At 37.9% G+C, this 21893-nt stretch overlaps 1 protein-coding gene across 2 annotated transcripts in view; it reads left to right on the top strand.

Moving 5' to 3' along the window:
* GRIN3A (glutamate ionotropic receptor NMDA type subunit 3A) overlaps window positions 1-21893 on the top strand; it is a 150601-nt gene that overhangs the window by 65884 nt on the left and 62824 nt on the right. The gene's annotated exons all lie outside the window — the stretch shown is intronic.

Here is a 21893-nt window from a genome sequence, read left to right as displayed (position 1 = left end):
ACATTGCAGTGTCCAAGGATATTCAAGAAAATTGTATCTATTCCAGACTGCCTTTAGTATCCTAGACATCTGATCCTAAGAGCAGGAGGGTAGAGTTCAGGTAGACAGGTAAAGCAGTGGTGATACTGGAGTAAGGACAGCCATGTCTGTGTTCTCTCTGGATTGAAACAGGACCCCTTTCAGTGAGTGGGGGTATGGAGAACCTATTCCAACCTGATAGGAGTAGAGAAGAGGGGGCTGTCAAAGTTCAAGGCAAGTGGAATAGGGTTCAAGGGAGCCCTACACACCTGATGAGAAACAGAATGTAAATCCAGAGCAGAAGTGTGTTCCAATGCGTAGGACCCACCTGGGAGAGACTGAAGACACCTGCAATTCAATGGGCCTACTCAGCACACACTGTGTTTAAAGCAACCTGAACTAAGGTGAGCATTTCAAGTTGTGAAACACTCTTCATGCCTTTTCATATACCTCTTTCCACACCAAGTCTGAAAGTATTGAAAGATTCACTGTAAATTTCTATTAAACATAAAAACTTCATTTCATAGAGCATCAACAAATAGGACATTTGCAACTATCTTTATCAAATGATGGAGTGGCCTAGAGGGCTGGTGGCAGCTTTAGAGAATCTCATAAACGGTTTGGATTAGGATATAAGATCTGTTCTGCAAACAAATGAACATGATAAATTTGACCTATACACTGCAAACTCCTGGTAAGTGACATGAACCTCATGAAAAGAGTCAACAAACAATGGCTCAGGAACTAGGCAAGGAATTGCATTGCTTCTTAATGAACACTCAGGTGACACAAATAAAAGTGTCACCCTAAAGAGAGATTTTGGTGATGTTTCAGCATGCACACGCTGCACCAGTATTAGCAGCCTCTGTTTATCTATTGTTCCAATAGACCTGTAGACCTCCCAAAGGTTCACCATCGCAATAAAGACTTACTCAGATTTTTTGCAAGAATCTTGGCATTGTGACTCTTAAATTACAAACTCAAACTGAAAACCATTCAGCCCAATCTAGTCCCAAGAACAATGTAATATATGCCTGTCGTTGTGAAGATTCCAGAGCATTATCTTATGTAAAAAGATGAGCACAATACTGACTAGAATTTCATTAGTCAGAACCAGGGACTGCTAAAATTAAGTTTTGGATGCTATGTGTGAGAAACCTGAAACAATGATTATTTTAGGGAATTAAAAAGAAAATCATAAAGTATACACTGCAGTAAAACAATTTTTTTAAGCAAAAAGAAACAATGACTCCATCCCCAATTCTACAAGAATAAAAAGGTGACATTTTTATAAATCTAAAGCAGCCCACAAGACAAAGTGAGCAGAACTGGATAAAGTCAGCTTTCTGTTATAGCTAGTACATTCTTAATGAAGTGAGACAAGCCTAAATATAAACTGTTTTCAATTTGAGATAAATGAATTTCCACTAAGGTTTCCAAAAAGTATATATCTTTCTTAGTGTTGATTCCATATTAAAGTCTCTCATTTATACAATTTTTTCATATAAAGAAACCTGTATTATTTGATTAAGCAATACTGGACATCTGGACTTTTGGCAAATAATGCTATTGACAGAATTGTTCCATTTTCTCCAGATGTGTGGTACTAAACAGATGACATAATGTCCTCACCCTCCCACAGGGAGTTATGCTTAAAATAATTTCCATACCCGTTCAGTCTCTCAGCATTCATTCTTAAGTATATTGCAGTTACTCACATGAGAGCTTTTCTCTCCTCCCAATGCTCAATTCTTTGAGGGATTGTATCCTTTTCTTACAGCAAATGAGGTGGAGAAATTCAGAGGTAAATAAGCCAAAGAGGGGAGAAAACAACTTAGAAAGTTATAAACATGCTGAAGTTTAGAAACAAGTGAAATACTGTCAAAGTTCAAGGAAAGGACGATCACCTTAAACTTAGTGCATCAAGAGAAAGTTTAACTAACAAGATAAAAATGTGTGCTTATTCTTGAAAACTACTCTAAAATTGGACATGTGCATCAGGGGAGGAGGAACGCACGTTCCAAGCAAAGGAACAGAGTGACCTGCTTAGAGGTGGAAAGTATGAGGCATAGTCAGGATATCTTGAGGCGTTCAATTTAGCCACAGCATATGTCACATGGAGGGAGGAGGTGAGATCCAAGTGTGAAATTAAGTTCAGTTGAGATAACAGAGACTCTTTGACATCCGGCTAAGAAGAGTGGACATCTGACAGTACAGACCCATTGACATTTCGAACAATGGAATAGCACAGAGGAGCAGGCTCCATTTGGAATGGTTGCTTCCGCAGCAACAGGTAAACAAGATTGGAAGAGAAAGACAACGAGTAGAGTTGAAGTTATAGCTGTAGTCAATGATGGAAAGAAGAAAGGCTGCAAGAAATATTGTGGTGATCAAATTGGTAGGACTTGGAAATTAACTGGGTGTGAGAGGTAACAACGAGTCACATCTTCAGAGTTGCAGGCCTGAGTGTCTGAGATGATGGTACCATTCAAGGAAGCAGAGAAGGCAGTTTATGGGCTCAAAAATACACGATCAGTTCCTTTTCATACATGGTATTTTAAAATCTGTTTTGGATATCCAAGTGAAATCCAGCAGCATTTGGAAACGGGGAGCCAGAGTTCAAGAGTGAGATTGAAACTAGTAGGAATCCTAGACAGAGAGGTGCTACTGTGTATGAAAGCCCTTGGGAAGTGTGAGATCCCCAAGGGAGAAGGTGGCGGGAAGAAAAATTGCTGTTTGAAGGAAAGCAACAGGCATAAAGAAGTCCCAAGATGTTGGAGTAGAGGGTTTGAAGAGAGATGAGGTGGAAGAAAGGAGATAAAGGTGCCCTGTAGTAAAATCATGCAGGCCCTTGACCCTCTAGCAATAGAATTCTGACTTTTTGAGATGAGGATTGATATTACCCCACCTGTCACGTCTAGCTTCTTGCCAGTAGTTATCAGACCTCTCAAAGGCTGATCAGTTCCCAGTCCAAACCATGAGAATTAGCAAGTGTGTATGTGTGTGTGTGTGTTTTAAAGTCTGATGAAACTGGGTATATGTGATTTGCTTTTTTTCAGTAGTTTGCAAAATTCCATTTTGATTTTTCAATTTTACTTGATAGCATTTTAATTCTGTTAAGTGAAAGCATACCATGGAAGTCACAGATCTTCTGTGGTTTTCTTTGGACATTTGACTTTCTGCTGTAGGTGAAAAATCTGCTAAATCTGAATGAGAGGTGACATATATGGAATATTGGTCACACTCTGAAGATTCTTCACCCCTGACTCACAATCTGTCTCATTTCTTTTCATCTCCTTTCACTTCCTCACCTACTGGATATTAGGACACTTCCATTCTTCCATGCTGCCGTTTTCAGCCTGTTTTCACTACTCACAGCTCTGTTCATTCACACTTCCTTGGGCCTCCACATTAATGCTGTTGAACCCCTGCCTCCTTCCCTTCTCTGACTCTTCTTTAGTCATCTTGGGATAATCTCCCCGTGTTCTAATTGTGTGCCCGAAAACTTTGAGAGAAACAACTCTCAGACTTCCCTAGAAGCATTTTCTTAAGAAATGTGCTCCTAAGAATCAATGACTTCACTCTTAGAGGCCATCCAAGGACCCCAAAACCCCACAAGTTCCATCTACTCTTTCCTTAAAATGACTTTTCTGTCTCATATAATATTTCAAATTATAATAAGAGTTTTCTTATTTTTTGTGTAAATAATTTATATTTCTAGCCCAAAATTTTGGCTATTTTTTTTTATATCATTCTTGGAATCTAACCACCACTTCTAAAATATCCATATGGGAAAATGTGTTTGGATGAAAACCTATTGATTTAAAAAGTGAGATTTGTGGTCTGTATTTATACACAGTCCATCAGTAAATTGAGTCCTGGCCACATAAGTATCTGTAACCAAGATATCAGATAACTTACAATGAATATAATAGCTCCATTTTTCTTCTTGATCATTATTGATTAGCATGCTGGCTATATATTTAGCACAATTAATAAAACTGTAAATAATTAAAATGTAAACATTTTATCACCATTTCAGAGTTGAGATTCACTGCCTTCAACTAACTACTTTGAATCAGAAATAAAATTAAAAGCCAAAGGCTGTGCAGGACAGACCAATTTATGATTCACTGCATGTTGTGGGAGCCAAGGCAGGTTAGAATACTTTTTTTTCTGAGAGGGGGTCAGAGGGAAGAAATAAGCTTGTTGCTGGCTGCTCCTACAGATAACACCAAGGGAGAGGGACTGGCCTGCTGTGCCAATAAAATTCAAGAGACTGGTTCTAGCCTCACTTAACTAAACTATTTCTGCCTGAATAATTTAGTTTACACTAAAAGTAATATATGTAGCTTCTCACAGCCTCCCACCGACTCTTCTGGGAAGAAGTTCCATGCTTCAAAGCAGGTGGGCTCTTGAAGCATGAGACCATGAAAGCAAGAATTTATGAGTGATATTTTTGATAAAGCTTATATGGGTATTTCTCTGACATAGAGCTAGCACTATTCATTATAGGCAATGCAGAAAATAGAGGAAAGTAGACAGATGGAAGCAAGTACCCATTGCCTCATCATCCAAAGTCATTTCCTCTTAGCATCTTAGAATGATTGACAGGTGAATAGAAACTGCTGTATTATTTATATCCAGCAAGTTCTTCCCCTGGGTCTCTGATCTAAGATGTAGACCTGGGTATTCTTAGAACTTTCCAGCCGTTGACATCCAATCTACTGAGATCTAAGACAAGATGAAAAACATCACTTCATAAATCACAAATTACATGGAAAAATAAAGCACTTCCTCCCCTCATAGAGCTCACTTGGTCGAATTGAGTGGATACATGAGCTTTTGAAATGGGCTATTTGCTGATTTTAGTGAACTTTCTAGTTCTTCTTTTCCAGTTTCTCACACAAAATACCCCTTTTAGGCCTGTGTCTCTAATATAGAAAAAAAAAGATGTCAGCTTGTTAGAGGAAATAAGAAGCTAGCGTCATTTTTGCACAGGCAAATGGTGGTGCTGCTTTAGAAAAACAGTTCTGGGGAACATTCAGGTAAATATTAAAAATTAAATAGACCTGCTGTGAAAGCAAGAGTAAACTTTAACCAGAAATATTAAAGTAAAGGCCACTCACATAGCCCTAGTAGGAAATGATAAGCATTTCCCCAAATAATAAAAACCACCTTTATTGATCTCCATATAACAGCATGTGGCTGCCCAATAAAACACTTGAATTCATACAATAAAAGCTGGCCTTGAAGAAGGGAGGGGTGCCAGAACTCCCAGGCAAACAAGACAGTGTAAATGGGGTTTGAGATGAGAGGAAAGAAAACTGAACTACGCCAAACCATTCATTTGTTCTTTCTTTAATTCATCCAATAATGGTAACTTCTGTTCCATGCACCAAACTAGTGGCTAGCAATTTAATACTGAGCAACACACTGTCCTTGCAACATGGAGTTTAGTGGGAAAGAAAGACATTAATCAAGAGAGCACACAAATCAGCTAATGATTTAAACCGTGGTAAGTTACTGTAAAGGAAAATACAACAAAATCTGAGAGGCTTGCAAGAGACCTGATCTGAATGGAAAATCAGAGAACACACCCCCTCTTCCAACCCCACCTCCCCCCCACCCCTCGCCCCGCCTTTAGGAAAGTAAGTCTGGATGCAATCTGAAGCATGTAAGTGAGCTAAGGCGAGTTGGGAGGGTGGTAAGAGAAGAGCATCTCAGGTGATGGGGCAGCGTGTGCAGAAGCCCGAGACTGGAAGGAGAGGAGCTCAGTCACGACCACCCACCCAACTGTGAGCTATGAGACTGGAAAGCCAGGAAAGGGGGGACAAGCATAGGCCAAGTGATAAGTTAGAGGATTTTGATCACCAGGTATGCTAGAGAGAAAATTTCTCAAAAGAAGAAAAATCCAAGAAGTGCTATAGTCTGAGGAGAGCTGCACTTCCCATGGGTTCCATGTACTCACAGATAGAAAACATAATAAAAGAAACATCCCATTCACTTTGGCAACAAAAATTCATAAGAGATCAGGGAAGTGTCCTCTATAAAAATTGTGTTAAAAGAAAACAATTTTTAATGCACAAAACATAAAGGATGGGTTGGATAAAAAATTAATGTGCTGATGGTTGCACGTATCTTGTGAATATACTAAAACCATTGAATTACACACTTTAAATGGGTGGACTGTATGGTATGTGAATTATATCTCAGTAAAGCTGTTCTAATAATAATTAAATAAATACACACACACACACAACATGCCATATTACCAAATTGGAAGACTGAATATTTAAAGATGTCAAATTTTCCCTTGGTTAGTTTATGGGTATAAAACAATTTCAAGCAAAATCCCAAAGGACTTTTTTAAAATTTATTTGTTGCTAAAACTTCTAAAATATATATATTAAATTTAATATAAAAAATAAAAGATTCAAGGGATTTGTTCTTCTAGATATTGAAATCCTCAATATTAGTAACAATAAAGGAAAAGCTAATACTCACTGACCGCTCTCACATGCCAGGCACTGTTGTAAACAATGTTAATATAGTACCTCCCCTCATAAGTGGTCATGGAAATTAAATTAATCCAAGTAAAGCAACTTGCATAGTGTCTGACCCCTAGGGGGCACAAAATAACAATAAAAATAATTAAAGGTCTTATCAGATTTTAATACCAATATTAATTATACTTATCTTGAATAATTAGCTCTCTTTCTCTCTCTTTCTCTTTGTCTTTCTCTCTCTCTCATTGTCAATGAGAACTGGTAAATGGCAAGATTCTCTTTTTGAGCTAACTTCCAGAGAGCTTGGAGGCAAATTTCTTGCCCACTGATAGCAGATTTATTGTCATTGCAGTATGCATTTTCAACATCATTCCTGGCTTCCTGCTGTTTCTTTTTCTACTTCATCCTATTTTAATTTATGCCTCTTGTATCTTACGTGACCTTTAGGCTGCCTTAACTCTGTCAGGAAGAGAGCAAGGCATACATTAAGTAATGTTAAAATTAAATAATAGATAATGAATATTAATAGCAATTCAGAAAAGAAATAAAATTGACCAACAAATATAAAGAATCTTAAATCTTACTTATAATCAAAGAAATGCTAACTGAAACAGTAATGAGATGATATTTTTACCTATCAAATTAGGAATTGTTTACCGATAATTCCTGATCTTAGTGGGAGCACATTAAGACTGGCTCCAGCATGCATTGCTATTGGGAGGGTGAGTTGGTACAATATGCTCATCAATCAGTTTAGTCATTTGTATCAAGAGCCATAAAAGGGTTCATGACCTTTCACCCTTGACTTCCACTTCTAGGAATCTGTCCAAAAAAAATAACTTAGTATATGGACAACAATTTAGCACAAGGATTCACCACATTCTTACTCAAAATGGCAAAAACTTGGAAACCATGTAAATGTGCAAGAATAGCACAATTAATACATTATAATATTCCTATATGCTATAAAATGTAGCCAGTAAAAATGATTTTGAAGAGTCTTTGAAATGTCAAAAATCAAAATAAAATGTTAAGTGAAAAGTTGGGATAAAAACCATACGCTTTCTTTCCAATTTTGTAATTTACATATGTACATGTAGTAAAGAGAAGTGACTAGAAGGAAATATAACACAATATTAATAGCACTGATGTCTGAGCAGTGTAATTATGGGAAACATTTACTTTATCATTTCCACTCCATATTTTCTACAGTGTTCATGTATTATTTATGTAATGAGAAAGTACATAATAAGCCAAGTAAGAATGAGAATAATTCAGACATGAGACAATGGTCACAGCAGCAATGTTTGCTCCACATACACTGCTGCTGCCTGCAGCCTTTCAAGTCTAGGTAGGGCAAGTTCCTCAGTGAGTAGTACTTCCACAGTGAAATGTCTACATTGTAAAGATGCTATTCTTTCCAAAGAGACTGTCAGAAGCAAATTTCCATTCCCACCTAGTTTATTGCCTTCATAGGACTTAACACTGTCTGAAACGGTCATGTTATCTATTGGTTTACTCATTAATTGTCCACTGTATCTTGCTTACCACTGGATCCTCACAATGCTGGGTGAACAGTAAACATTCAGTAAATGTTGTTCAATTAATAAATGAATGAAAAATGGCAGCATCATTGCATATGGGGTATAGTCTTCTTCAGGGACTACTTGGAAATCAATAATTTTGATAAGATCATTCAAAACAATTCTCATACCAGATGCTGTGGAACAAATAGAAGGAAAGCCAGTAAGGGGCAACATACAACGATATGAAGGGCAAAGTCTTGGTGTGGACAGATCTAAGATTGATATATGCCTCAATCATAGGTTAGTTGTGTGAAGTTTGACAAGTTACTTACCATGGCCTCTGTGTCCTCCTTTGAGAGGATTACAGGAGATAATGGATGTGAAATATCTAGCTGAAGTTCAGATTCCATCCACCACTAGATTATGAACTCCACGACAGTGGAGACCAGATCTATCTTATGCGCCTGTATCCCCAGAGCCTAACCTTAAGGCAATCACTCATTTAGATAAGTGTTGGGTAAATAATGGACTTGGCTCTGAGGCCAAGCAGGGTGACCAACATGTATCTAAGAGGATAGAGGCAGAGGGCAGGAGCACCACTCACTTGGAATTGGAGAGTGTACCCAAGTAAGTTCCAAATTATATCCCAGAGTGACCTGGAGTGTTTGGGCCATGAGATGGATATAATCAGATCATCAAAGCAAAAAAAAAAAAAAAACAACTAAGGTCATGATGCCCATCCCTAAGCTAAGGGTCAAAGACTTAGGATCCTTGAATGGGAACATGAGACAGATAACTCTGCCCCAGCCTAGATGGTTCCGCATCCCCTGCAGTGGATTGTGGAGTGAGTTTAGAAACATTTAATGGTCCAGTAAGGATCAGACACACAGTACGTGACACTTAGTAGGAGTTGAAAAAACATTTCACTTCCCTTCCTGAATGTTCTTCAATTCAAGGAACTTTGGGAAAATCATCAAGACTTTGCTAATTCAGGTTGATAAATGGAAAACTGAACAAATGAGCATGTAATCTGTTTATTTCCTCACCTACTTCCAAAATAATTTTGAGCTGGCATCTTTACAGAATTTTTTAAGTAACTGCAGCTTTATTACTTTCAAATAGATACAGTAATTCATACTAACTGCAGCAAAGTGTTTCCAATTAGACACCCTGCTGGATTTGCTTTAATGAATGTCTAAGATCACTTCCTTCATTTGAATACAAACAGAGAATGTGCTACACTTTTGCAAACCCTTCTCTTAAATCAGGGGGAAATTGGCTTATAACTTTGTTGACATTATTAACCTGCTTAGCAAGCACTATCTTTATACATAGATACTTTCTGTACTGATGAATGTCATAGGATATCAATGAACATTCACATATATCTTATATAATTATAACGAATTATCCACATGCATGTCTATCTACTGTGTGTTCACACACATATATTTATATTACTTAAGAAGTTAATGCAGCTTAAATGAACACACTCGTTTGTAATTAGGGAGAACTAAGTTACTTCAGGTCACTCTTGGACACAATGTGGAAATCTCCTGGTTGCACCTTCCAAATGCAGATAAGAGGTGCTCTCGCTTCTGCTTCCAGCCTGCTGGTCTCATCTTAGCCACCTCTGCTTGGTCTCACAACCGTTCAAACCATTCAAACCATTCTCATACTAGATGCTATGGAATGAATAGAAGGTGAGTGCCAGTAGGGGGCGATGCAGTATGAACAAACGGCAAAGCCTTGGTGTTGGACAGATACATGTTTGATGCAATTTAAGTTTGATAGCTTGCCCTGTGAAGAATTTTGTTTTCGTGCTTAATAAACGTCTATGTGTGTCTGAAGAAGTTGCAAGTAACCCCCAAAAGGGCTCCTATTACGTCTAAAATACATATTTTAGCTCCACAAACACTACAAGTTAAGCTGAATGCTGGATTTTTTTGATTTAGCCTCAACCTTTTAATCCTTAGTCAGATCAGAGCCAGCATGATCTAACCAACAGTGTATCCAGCAGCAAGTCAGGAGGCTTCACTGTGACTCAGTCTGCGAAATTCAGTCAGCTAGGGCTCAGTTTTCCCAATTGCAACTGCATCTCAGCCTGCTCCGGCCAACTGCACAGACATATATAAAATACATATGATGTTATTCATAGCTTAAGTTCAGAAAGACATTTTGTCAGTATCTGTTAATATTTTTCAAACTCAAGAAGTGCACTTACTGTGGCATTTTATCAGAAAGCTGCTGCCTAAAAAAATAACATGCCAAATGACAGAAAATTTTAACAGTGCCAACCAAAACAGGAGCTATCAATGTTTCCTTAAATTATATTTTAACTAGGGAGTTTTTTCATGCATGATTTGAAGACACAGAGTTAACGGAAGTGAAGCTATTGGCAAATAAGAATGTAAGTGAAGGTAGGTACGTAAATACCTGGATCTCCTGTAGTTTAAAGTGATCAGTCAGCATCCTGAGGGTCATAATAAGACTCCAGATATAACTTGGGGAACAGGAACTGAAAATGTGGTCAATAAATAATAATGATAATAATGACATTTATTGGTGTCTGTTATGTTCCAGGAACTCTGCTAACTGCTTCACATGGATTTCTCTCATTTAAACTTTACTGCATCCGTACAGATGAGGAAATGAGGCTGAAAGAAATTAGGTAACCCGTCTAAAGCCATATAGCTAATAAACGGCAGAGGCAGGATTCCTATCCAACACTATCTGACTGTGAATTATTCCTACTCTGTGTTTCATTTACACATGCAATAAGAACATCCTCCTCGACCTGATTTATTCCAACCAACCCTCTGCCCACCCTGGACTTAGTCTGCTCACACACAAAGATGATTCAAGGGCAGAGACTGCTGCTGAGGCTGCGACATTTGAATCTATGCACACACCGTATATGATTGAGTAAGGGATGAAGATATGAGAGACACGGATCCAGGAAAGATTAACTCCCACTCCATCCCCACCATCATCAACACTACTACCCTACCCAGGGAAGTGCTGTCACAAGAATCTGCCCTCCTGGGTACCTCATAAACTAAGAAGAAGGAGCTATTTATCTGCATAATGTCTTCCAGCCACCACCACTCTGGCATACTGTCACAGCGTCAGATGCTGCCCTGCCCCCCCCGCCCTGCTCCCAGTGAAGTGGCAGCTTCTCTTCTCTTCCTGACCTGCAGTTACAAATCTCCGATTGAAGCTGTAGCATCTGAGTATGAACTTTGGTGCTAATTCATCTTCCCACTGTTAGACCCCTCACACTGTTACTCTACTCCACCTTCAGCACCACTCACATAAATTTTGTTCAAAGAGAACAAAGACCGCATCAGTTTATATCTCCTCTGAAATATATTAGATATATAATCTAAACTATACTGTTGGAAGGCTAGAAATAATCTGCAGTCATTAAGAGGAGATTGGTTAAAGTAGGGTACATTCCTTCATGGAAATATGATGTTGCCGTTAAGAAAAAAAAATGAGCTAGATATATATTGTCTAGTAAAAATAGTTGATTATAAAAAACATATATAAAATAAAATAACCTGTAAATACATTCTACTAAGATTTTTAGTTTCCTGAATTGGCAGTCACATAAAGGGTTGGTTCCTCACCAATAGAATATCCAGTCATGTGCTGCATAACGATGCTCCCATCAACGACAGACCACATATACAACGGTGGTCCCATAAGATTAGTACCATATAGCCTAGGTGTGTAGTAAGCAACACCATCTAGGTTTATGTAACTACACTCTATGATGTTTGTACAACAACAAAATTGCCTAACGACGACTTTCTTAGAACATGTCCCCATTATTAAGCGACGCATGACAGTAATGATATCAGAGGCACCTCAGATCTTTCTTCCTGCCACAGGTCCTGAAACTCTCCTAACAGCTATTTCTTTGTATTAAGAAATTTTCCTCCAGACGGCCACTATATAGACTGCATGTCTTTTGAGATAAGACAAATGTTCCCTGAAAGAGGTGAAATTCTGTTAACTTCCTATAGAGGTTATTAATTTAGACCAGATGATTCTGCTTACACAGAGAACAGGGGCTGTACCACTGGACAATGTGATGAATTTTAGGGAGAAGACACCAACCGTCAGCTTCGTGCAAGAAGAGACCAAAGGATAAAGTAGTCAGCATAGATTCCTACCAAGATTCAGCCCCCTCTCACTGTCTCCTTCTCATAGCTGAAGTCACTTCTCCCTCACGTTCAGGCACAGCTCTCTTTCTTACCTTTCCCCTAACCAGGCTCAGGAACTAATCCTATTCTCCTTCAGGAAGACTTTAAGATGCCCTGTCTAGATTTTTTCTCCTCAGAAGTGTGGTCCAAAGACCAGCCATTTTAGCATCTCCAGGAGCTTGTTAGAAATGCAAAATCTCAGACCTGACTCCAGACCTACTGAACCAGAACCCATAGTTTAATAAGATCCCTGGGAGTTTCATATGTACAATACATTTGGAGAAACATTGTTGTAGGTCTGTTCCTACATGAATCAGCATCAGGTCACTTTGCTGCTGGCCCCACTCTTATCTTTACCCTTGAATCAGTGCCATGTTCCAGGACTAAATTTTACCTTTATCTTATAATTGGCATTATGCCCTATTAACAAGTTCAAGGTTCCAGTGATTTCCATACTGTGATTCTGCCTAGCTCTGGTCCTCTCCCAGCATCCAGGAGATGCTTTGGCTCAGAGCCCTAGTGTGCCAGCTATGATTTTAGCCCAACTGCTAGACATCTTGGATGACAGACCTATACACTGTTGTTCTTCATTGTCCACACAGAATTCTCCCTACCCCACTGTCGAACTGATCTATCCTACTTGTGTGCCTTCTAACCAAATCAGCAACACACTGGTCCGTCTTCTAGAGAATTTCAGAAAAGAATCCCTGGTCTCTGTCACTGGTCTACCCTCACTTCCTTGTGTTGCTTTGTAAGCCTTTTCACTCTTGTCCTTTCCTCTGTGGAGCTAGTAACCAGCTTATCAGCTTCTCTTTTGAACCATTATTAACCCATTTCTCACCCTGCACTTTACATCACTTGACAAATCATTGTTTCCAGCTCATCTGAAGGAATGAAAGGTCTTGCCCATGTGTTCACATAATGTTACCATCTGGCACGGGTTCTTATTTACAATAGAGTGCTGAAAGCAGAAAACGTATTACATATAGGAAATACAAGCTTTTTCCAGATCCAGTCATTTTCTTCTCATTTTTATATGCTTTTAGAAAATGACAATTTTGCTTCACTAATATGACAAATAATAACGACACAAGCCATTTGTCAAGCACTTCATTGCTTTCCAAATGCTTCCTCTTCAGCACCTCAGTTTATCCCCTACATCTTTGTGACAGAAAAGGCATTGGCTAGGGAAGAAGACTGAGGCACAGAGGAGTTAAGTGATGATGCTACTTGAACCCAAGCTTCCTAATGTCAGATCCATCACAGTTTTCAGTACAATGTGCTGCCTCATATTAAACTATATTCAAAAACTTATTAAGCATACAAGGGTAGGAATGCTTACATCTCTCAATGCTTTGCTCAGCATTTCAGAAACGTAATTTGAGAAAAATAATTATCAGAACAAATAAGAAATTCGTAATATGTTCATTTAATTACTGCTTAATGTACATCTATTACTTGTGAATTACCTTCAGGTTTTAGATGGCTTAAACTTTCAGAGAGTGGAATATTTTGCAGGTCAAATATAAAATCAAGCAGCCAATATACTTGGAGCCAAACTGAAGTCCAAGAATGCAGACTATATTTTGCTTTGTGCCATGTACCAAATGACTAATAGGCAGCAAGGGCTTTCAGGGTTATAATTTTAGCCCAAGGTTCTGGTAACTACATGAAATCCTTGAGTGGTTTATGATATCATAAGGTAAAATTATAGCTCCCCATGGGGAAAAGTTGTTGAAATGCTTTCAGCCATCGGGCACCATAACTAGCCTGTCCTCTATAGCAATCATAGGAAAAACTATATTAAATGCCTCGTCTTATTGACTAATGACTTCAAATATAGAAATTATTTTGTAAAATGAGAATGGCAGGCAGGCAATTCCTTCATCCATCAGTTCCATAAATATGTGTGTTACCACATGTCCGCCACTAAGACAAGGGCTGGGTTACAACAGACAAGTCAGATCCCTAAGCCTACCCTCAGAGAACTTTCATTTTAGCAGAGGAATCAGACATTAAATGACCATAACTATGAGATAAGTGTTATGATGACGGACAGAATGCTGTGCCAATGGGTTAACAGGAATCTGACCAACTGGGGAGGGTGGGACACAATCCGAGAAGGCCGCCTTGAGGCAAGAAACATAGAGCTGAACTCTGAATGATGAATCAGAACTATGAAGGCTAAGAGGAGGGGAAAACTCATTCTTAACAAGCACACAGAGAGTGAGAGAGGAAAAGGGAACTTGGAAAGAGAACAAAGAGATCAAACCTCCCTCCAAACGATAGGAACAGCTGTGTGGATATGTTAGAGGAAAAAGTGGTAAGGATCAGAAAATAATGCAACATATACATTAGTAAAAAATGTACATATAGGTATTTCTCATTATATCTATCTATAATATATATATTCTATACAATATATATCACAATATATGTATGTGTATATCATATACATTATACATATATACATTATATATGCACATATATTATATTATATATTATACATATAGTACTACAAATATATATACAATGTATATAATATATACATACATATATAATATATAATATATACAAATATATAATATATACAAATATATCATAATATATTGTATAGAATATAAGCATAAATAAGTGTCTATAAGATGTATGCATACACATAATGAGAAATAATATAGTATATATAATATATGCATATTTTACATCTGTGTGTACGGATGTATATAGGCACATGTGTGTGTACCAGAGCAGAATTTGAAATGAGAAAACTCCAAGCCATTTTTAATAAAATGCTTCATCTCCAGTCACAAAGGAAAAGAATAACTTAAGATTCAAAGACTATAGAGATAATATTCAAAGGGTAACTAACTAGGATAACAAAATCAGATAAGATCACAAAATACTATATTGAATGGAAGAATAGGTACAAGATTTTAAAAGAGACCAAAAGGTTATTTAATGTGAAACATTTACTTAGTGAAGATGCCATTCATTTTGGAGGAGAATATAAAGATTGCCACCAAATGGAAAAGCCCAGAGTTACTGACCACACAAAGCCGTCTCTCAACAATATTTCAATATAATTCCAAACAAACAAATTACATTATTATTTTCAGTGATAATACAATTTTCATTTGTATCACACTTTATAATATACATAATATTTTCTCATCTTAGTGAGTAGGTACACTCATAGTAGAGTTTTAGTATAGTTAAATATAAATAAATCATCTAAAGTCATACACATAAAATGAAAAATAGACACAAGAGAGGTTATGTTTCAGAATATCAAACTATATCAATAATAAGTGGAAGGAAAAAATAATTAAGAGAAAGAAACCAATAGAACAAAATACTTACTTAAATATGTGCCCCAAGTTCTAAATAGAGATCCTTAGGCATAGGAAGAATTGGTTTGGGTTTTATGGTAATTATTAGTAATTCTGCTAATTGGTTTCACTGAGAAAGCAACATTTTTAGAAAAAGTCTCAACAAAGTGCCATTTATGAGACACATGTAAAACAGACCTAAACTAAAAAATTAAAAGCTTGATTAATATAGTTCAAAAAGTATAGAAATTATTTTTAGGTGTATTTTGTCAGTTTAGAGTTTATCATAAATTCAAAAATAGTAAAAGTAACCTAAATGTTTATCTGCTCTCTGAAAAGCTGTGTGCTAACCAAGCATTACAATGAAACTCTGAAAATAATGAAATATTTTAACCATTTTTTCACTAAACTATGATATAGTTATATACAGAAAGAATCTAGCTTTGGAGAATTATAATTCTTATAAAATCTTACTCAGATGTCATTCCTGAGACAAGTGGCATGCAGCAACTGAAGTTTTAATAGCCATTCATACTTGGAATTTTTTATGCATTAACAACACTTGTAAAAATGAACAGCCTTTTCCAAAAACAATAACTCAAAAATAAATGGAGACGTTTGTGCAAATGTTTCATTTTTGAAAATCACTTCAACCTAAGTCAAACCATGGAAGAGTTTAGCTCAACAGAAATCTCTTCCTCCCTCCATCCCCCCCTAAAAAGTCACAGGGATGTGAAAATAGGATTATAATGGAAGCTGTCTTGCAACATTAACTGGGAGTTCATTCCCTTAAAAGCTATAATCCACGGCTGTTCTACAGCCTTTTTCTTTCAGCAATTATGCATATTAGAGGAAAGCCTGGATACATAAAAACTAAATGCTGATAGAAAACCAAGCCTCAGAAAAGACAAGTTGACTTGACTAGGTTGATCTGAAGGAAAATATGAAAGGTAACTAGGCTGCCCAAGTCCCTTGTGGCCCTGGTCCAAAGAGGTTGGGAAAAGCGTGAACACTGCAGCCACAGGGCATGGCACAGGGCTCAGTGCCTGGGACCCCTGCTCAGCCCACTGGCGGTCAATTCCCCCCTGGGGGACGGTGCCGTCGGTGCCGTTGGTAGGAGGAGGATGTTGGGAACTACTGGCTCTCCAGGGAATTTAATGCAACAGTTGCTCTTCTAAATAGACAAACTGCTACACTAAATACCTCAAACCCACTTATTTCTTGCATTTTCTCTTCTCATGGGGTGCAATGGAAAGATCCTCATGAAAACCGCCCCATCTCATTTTAACCATCTATGTATTTCCAGAACCTAGTACAGAGCCTGACACTTGATGAACATTTGCTGGGAAAAAAATGAAAGAACTCTAAATCCTGTTTCAAGTCGGAAAACTTGCGTTTGAATTTTGTGTGTGTTACATAACTGGATTTTGTGATCCTGAGCAAGAAATAGAAATGAAAATAATACCTACTCATATCACTGCCCTTAGGCAATTATGAGATAATGTATATAAAATCCCTGAGCACAGCAACTGGCCTGTATCAATGCTCTGTAATTATTTATTAAATCAAAATTCTCAGGAGCTGTCGATGACCATAATCCCAGAGTTGAAGGTGACCAGATGAATGAAGAAGGACAGATTATACCTACTATGAGGGCTGAGGATCCACCCTAGTTCTTTCTCTCACACCTCTAACAATAGGCCAAGACCTAATGCATCCTTGACTTCTCCAAGAATTACAGCCAACATTCATGGCATTCAGGATTTATGCTTTGACACACATCTTTGAAATAAAGCCTGTGACCAATTTTAAACAGGAAATCTCAGAAGCAGCCCAGAAGTATTACCAAGGAATATGAAATTTATTTGTAGAATTTACAGACTTATAACAACCCTCCAAGCAAGTAGTATAAATTTTAAAATCAGAAAGGAAGACACCACACACACACACACACACACACACACACACACACAAACACAAGAGGAACTTACTATGCCCCTCATTATCAAATTAATAAATCAGCCAGCAAGTTATTCTCTGTTCCTAAAGTCTGTGGAAGACATAAAGAACAGTGTACACAGTGTTCGTCCTCAGAAGTATATAATCAAGTTAAGATTAAAACACTACAGAATAACAGGGAAGGAAGCACGTTCACCATTAAGTACCCAGTGAGGATGTCAGTATCCCTGACCGCCCTATGCAAAGTGGCCACCCCACCTGACTTTCTCTCTCAACATAGCATTTTTTATCTTCATTTCTTTAATTTATTATAATCTGTAATTACTTGGTTTGCCTTTTGTTAATTGTTTTTCTCCATAAGTTTAGAGAGCTTCTCTATGTTATTCATAGGCGTTATCAACTGGTACACAGAATATATATCATATATATGTGCTGAATTAATAGGTTCTTTGTTCTTGAATCTATCACCTGACCCAGGGAGCCTAACTTAGGTGGCAGGCAAGATCGAATCAGAAATATGCTTGAAATCTTTCAGTAAGAAATCATCGATCTCTTCCTCCAATGTTTTTTTTCTACCAGTTAATATAATTCCAAAAATATTAATGAGGCACTGTGATGGTTTCTAAAAGAGTTCAAAGAAACTCATATTCCCTTCAGAAATACATTCAAGTACACAACTAATTGCACTACCGTGTGATTAGTGAAATAATAAGAACATGTGAAAGGGAGAGGTGGTTCCCACAAGGATAATTATCTCTTTCTTGGGAAGATCAGAGAAAGCTTCTAAAAAGAGACCTAACTAAATTTTAAAGAAAGAATAAGGGGAATGGAAATGGAAATTTCAGGCAGACGTAATTAATAGCATGTGCAAAGGCGAAAGTGAGCCAAATGACATGAGCATCAGGCTTAGAGACGGAAGACTGTTAAATTTCTGGATCTTCATTTATAGTTGTTACCACTCTATGAATTACCGGTTACTAGAATAATACCATAGAACAACAAACCACAAAACATCAGTGGCATACAACAAAAAGCATTTGCATAGCTCACAAGTTTGTCAGGTTCAGCTGACCTAGTCTGGGCTCATTTACATATTTGGGGGGCAGCTGGCTGCTGGCTGGTCTGGAGTGACTTCAATATTTGCTAGCTCTGCTCCCCATGTCTCATCCTTCAGCAGGCTAAGTATGTCCTTCTCATGATGATAGCAGAGGGCTATAGCATAAGCAGAAAGGTACAACCTCTTTTCTAAGACTATGCTTACGTTATGTCTGCTAACATTCCAGAGACCAAAGCAAGTCACCTGACTGGCCAGGGCCAGAGTCAAAGAGGGAGGGCACTCACAGTGACATGGCAAAGGGTGGGAATCAAAGCAGGGAGAATTGGAGCCATTAATACAATCAATAGACTACACCCACCTAATGTCCCTAGGGTTTGATGTCATGTTCTATAAATGGAGAACACAGCACTTCCTCCCTCCTGACATCCCAGGGTTGTTGAGGGGACCTGTATAGAAGGTTGAAGTTCTTTATCTGCCAACAAACAGACAAATAACACGGGAAGTTACTATGGAAACCTAAGAGATTGGTGTCACTCTGTTTGTGGTTTGCACACCAGCTAGCCACACATTTAAACTTAAACCTCTATTTCATGTTCCTTAGAGAAAACAATAGTCTCAAACAAGGCTAGTACATTTTCAGGGCTGTAATTAAAAAAGGACATCTAAATACCAAATTCAGCCCCTTAGAGAGCAAGGTAAGCCCAAGGAAACTCGTGTTAACCACTAAAATCAGCCAGGGCTACTTCTAGAGGAGGCAGGAGAATCAGGAAGGAAAAAGAGACACTATAATGTTTTATGCCATAAAACTCTGTTTGCACTTTAGTGTGAAAATAGATTCATGTATTACTTGTGGCATTAAATAAGTGGATATATTTTGGAAAGTTTTTCATAAAATGAAACTATTAAAGTTTTTTCATAATTTCCATTTCAACAGCTTAACATTGATCTGGATATTCGGGTTGTTTCTGTTCGATTTTCATCCTTAAATATCTCTGTGTTCATACTTTATTTTTATTTGCATGACCAAGAGTCCGGGAAACTAGGTTCTGGACCCAACTTTGCTGTAATCAAGTCTTTGGCGTTGGACAAGTCATTTAACCTTGGTCAACTCTAGTTTCTTCGTCTGCAAATTAAGGATTATGAATTAAATAGTTCTAACACACCTTAGGTCTAACATTCTATCACTCTGGGAAGAAATGGTTCATTTGAAAATGAACCCACTTATCTAAAAGTTATCAGTCAGAATATGAACCATAAAAGAAGAGGAAGGAAGAATTAATTCAGGATTTAATAAGTAAACAAATTTTTTAAATCAGTTATTTTAGTTAAAAATATTTTATTATTTTTTGTGCCAGCCCTGTTTGGCAGTGGTTAAGTTCAGCAGGCTTTACTTCAGTGACCCAGGTTCATGGGTTCCCATCCTGGGGGCAGACCTACACTACTTGTCAGCCATGCTATGGCAGCGACCCACATACAAAGTAGAGGAAGATTGACACAGATGTTAGCTCTTGGCTAATCTTCTGCAGGCAAAGATAGAGGAAGATTGGCAGCAGATATTAGCTCAGGGTGAATCTTCCTCAGCAAAAAATAAAAATAAATATTTTATTATTTTTTAATGTATACTGATGTGACAGATGATGATTTTAAAAGTCCAATAGCTTCCACTTACAATTACTTTTTAAACAGATGACATACTTATTTTAGAATGCATGCTTTTTAAACTCAGTGTAGATTAATTGACATTGTGAATTTTTAGGTTCTGAGCCAATCTTTGTTTTTTCTTTCTCTACACTATGGGCATTTTCATTCATCAAGCATTTGCTGCCATTATCTAGTCACTAGAGACAGTTCATGGAGCTGCTCTTCCAGTTGCACCAAGCCAGTTTCTGCTTATGAATTATAAACTCCTCATTTCATGCTCCTAGATTGTTTTCTCAATGAGGATTACTCAAGATAGTGGAATCAGAACTTACGTTCAGGTTAAGTAAGTCCAGAGGCAGCACACAAGTTCAATACGTTAAATGTGTGTATGACATAGCTCCACTTAGCTGTCTAATCTTGGCCAAATTGCTTAATCTTGCTAATCCTCATTTTTCTCAACTGCAAACTTTACAAATCACTGCATGTTTTTCTATTGCTGCATGAAAATTTTCTCAAATTTGCAAAAGAAGGAGAAAGCAAATGCCTTTTTAACTCAGCTGACTGCTGCCTTCTGATGCTTAGCTCACAAGCAAAGGGCTGCTTTAGTTGTGCTGTTCCTGTGATTCATTTAACAGTAGCAAATGTGCTGAAGAGAAAAGACAGATAAGAAAACACCAGCTCTGTCATAAACTGGGAGATGGTCTCCACTGGAAAAGCCTGAGCAACGCTGCAGGCAGGCTGCCCTGGGGTGGGGGGGTGAGCATCTGCTCCTCCTGGATGCATTTATTCAGAATAGATGCTTGAATCTTTAAGGGTCCCTCCATCATAACGACTCAGTCACTGATTCCCTGAGCACTCCAGAGCAAAGACAGATTGACTATTCAGTCATGGTAAATAAAATGATTAGATACAGCCCAAGTCACCCCAAGGGCTAGCCTAGGAAAAAAATAGTGCAAAAGGAAAGGTTTTCTCTTCTTACTGTTTTTCAGTAGTTTGTCTGTCTTTCTGTCTGTTGGATGTTTTGCTTAGCAGCCTCTGTAAGAGGCTGGTTTCCTAGGGTCCATGCTGTCAGTTACCAACCTTAAGGCTAAACCTCCTCCCGTACTTTTGCACCGAACCCACCCTAAATAAATGCCAAATTGGACATGCTTTAATATTTAATTCTTCTGAGTTATATAATTAAAAACTGGCATTAAAACAAGTTCCTATGCCGTAAGGATTTGAGTAGAGTTGTGCCAAAGAGCTTACATCACTAGACTGGATTTATAGCTGTTTTCATTCATTTGCATTTAATCAGCCCAGAAGTGCTGACTCTAGGTTCGGCAAGGACTTTGCTGCCTGCTCAGCCTGCAGAGTACAGTACTGCTGGTGATGGGCAATGACTCAAGTGAGTAGTTTGAGTTCCACGGTCCACAGGTCGTTTTTCACCTTGAAGTTTGGCTGGATAGCAAGTCAATTATATAAACAAAAAGCCAGGGTTATTCTGATGTCATTGGGCTTAAAGGAATCTTCCCGTTTTCTGTAAGAGGCATCGGTTCTGGCCTCAGCTTACCTGGTTCAAACCCCAATTCTGCCACCTAGAGTGGAATCACATCTTTAGAGGGACTACGGTTCTAAAGTAATTGCATTATGACCATAATTAC

This window comes from Equus przewalskii, chromosome 26 (genome assembly GCF_037783145.1).
Source record: "Equus przewalskii isolate Varuska chromosome 26, EquPr2, whole genome shotgun sequence".
Lineage (NCBI taxonomy): Eukaryota > Metazoa > Chordata > Mammalia > Perissodactyla > Equidae > Equus > Equus przewalskii.
This window is presented reverse-complemented; position numbering and strand designations above follow the sequence as displayed.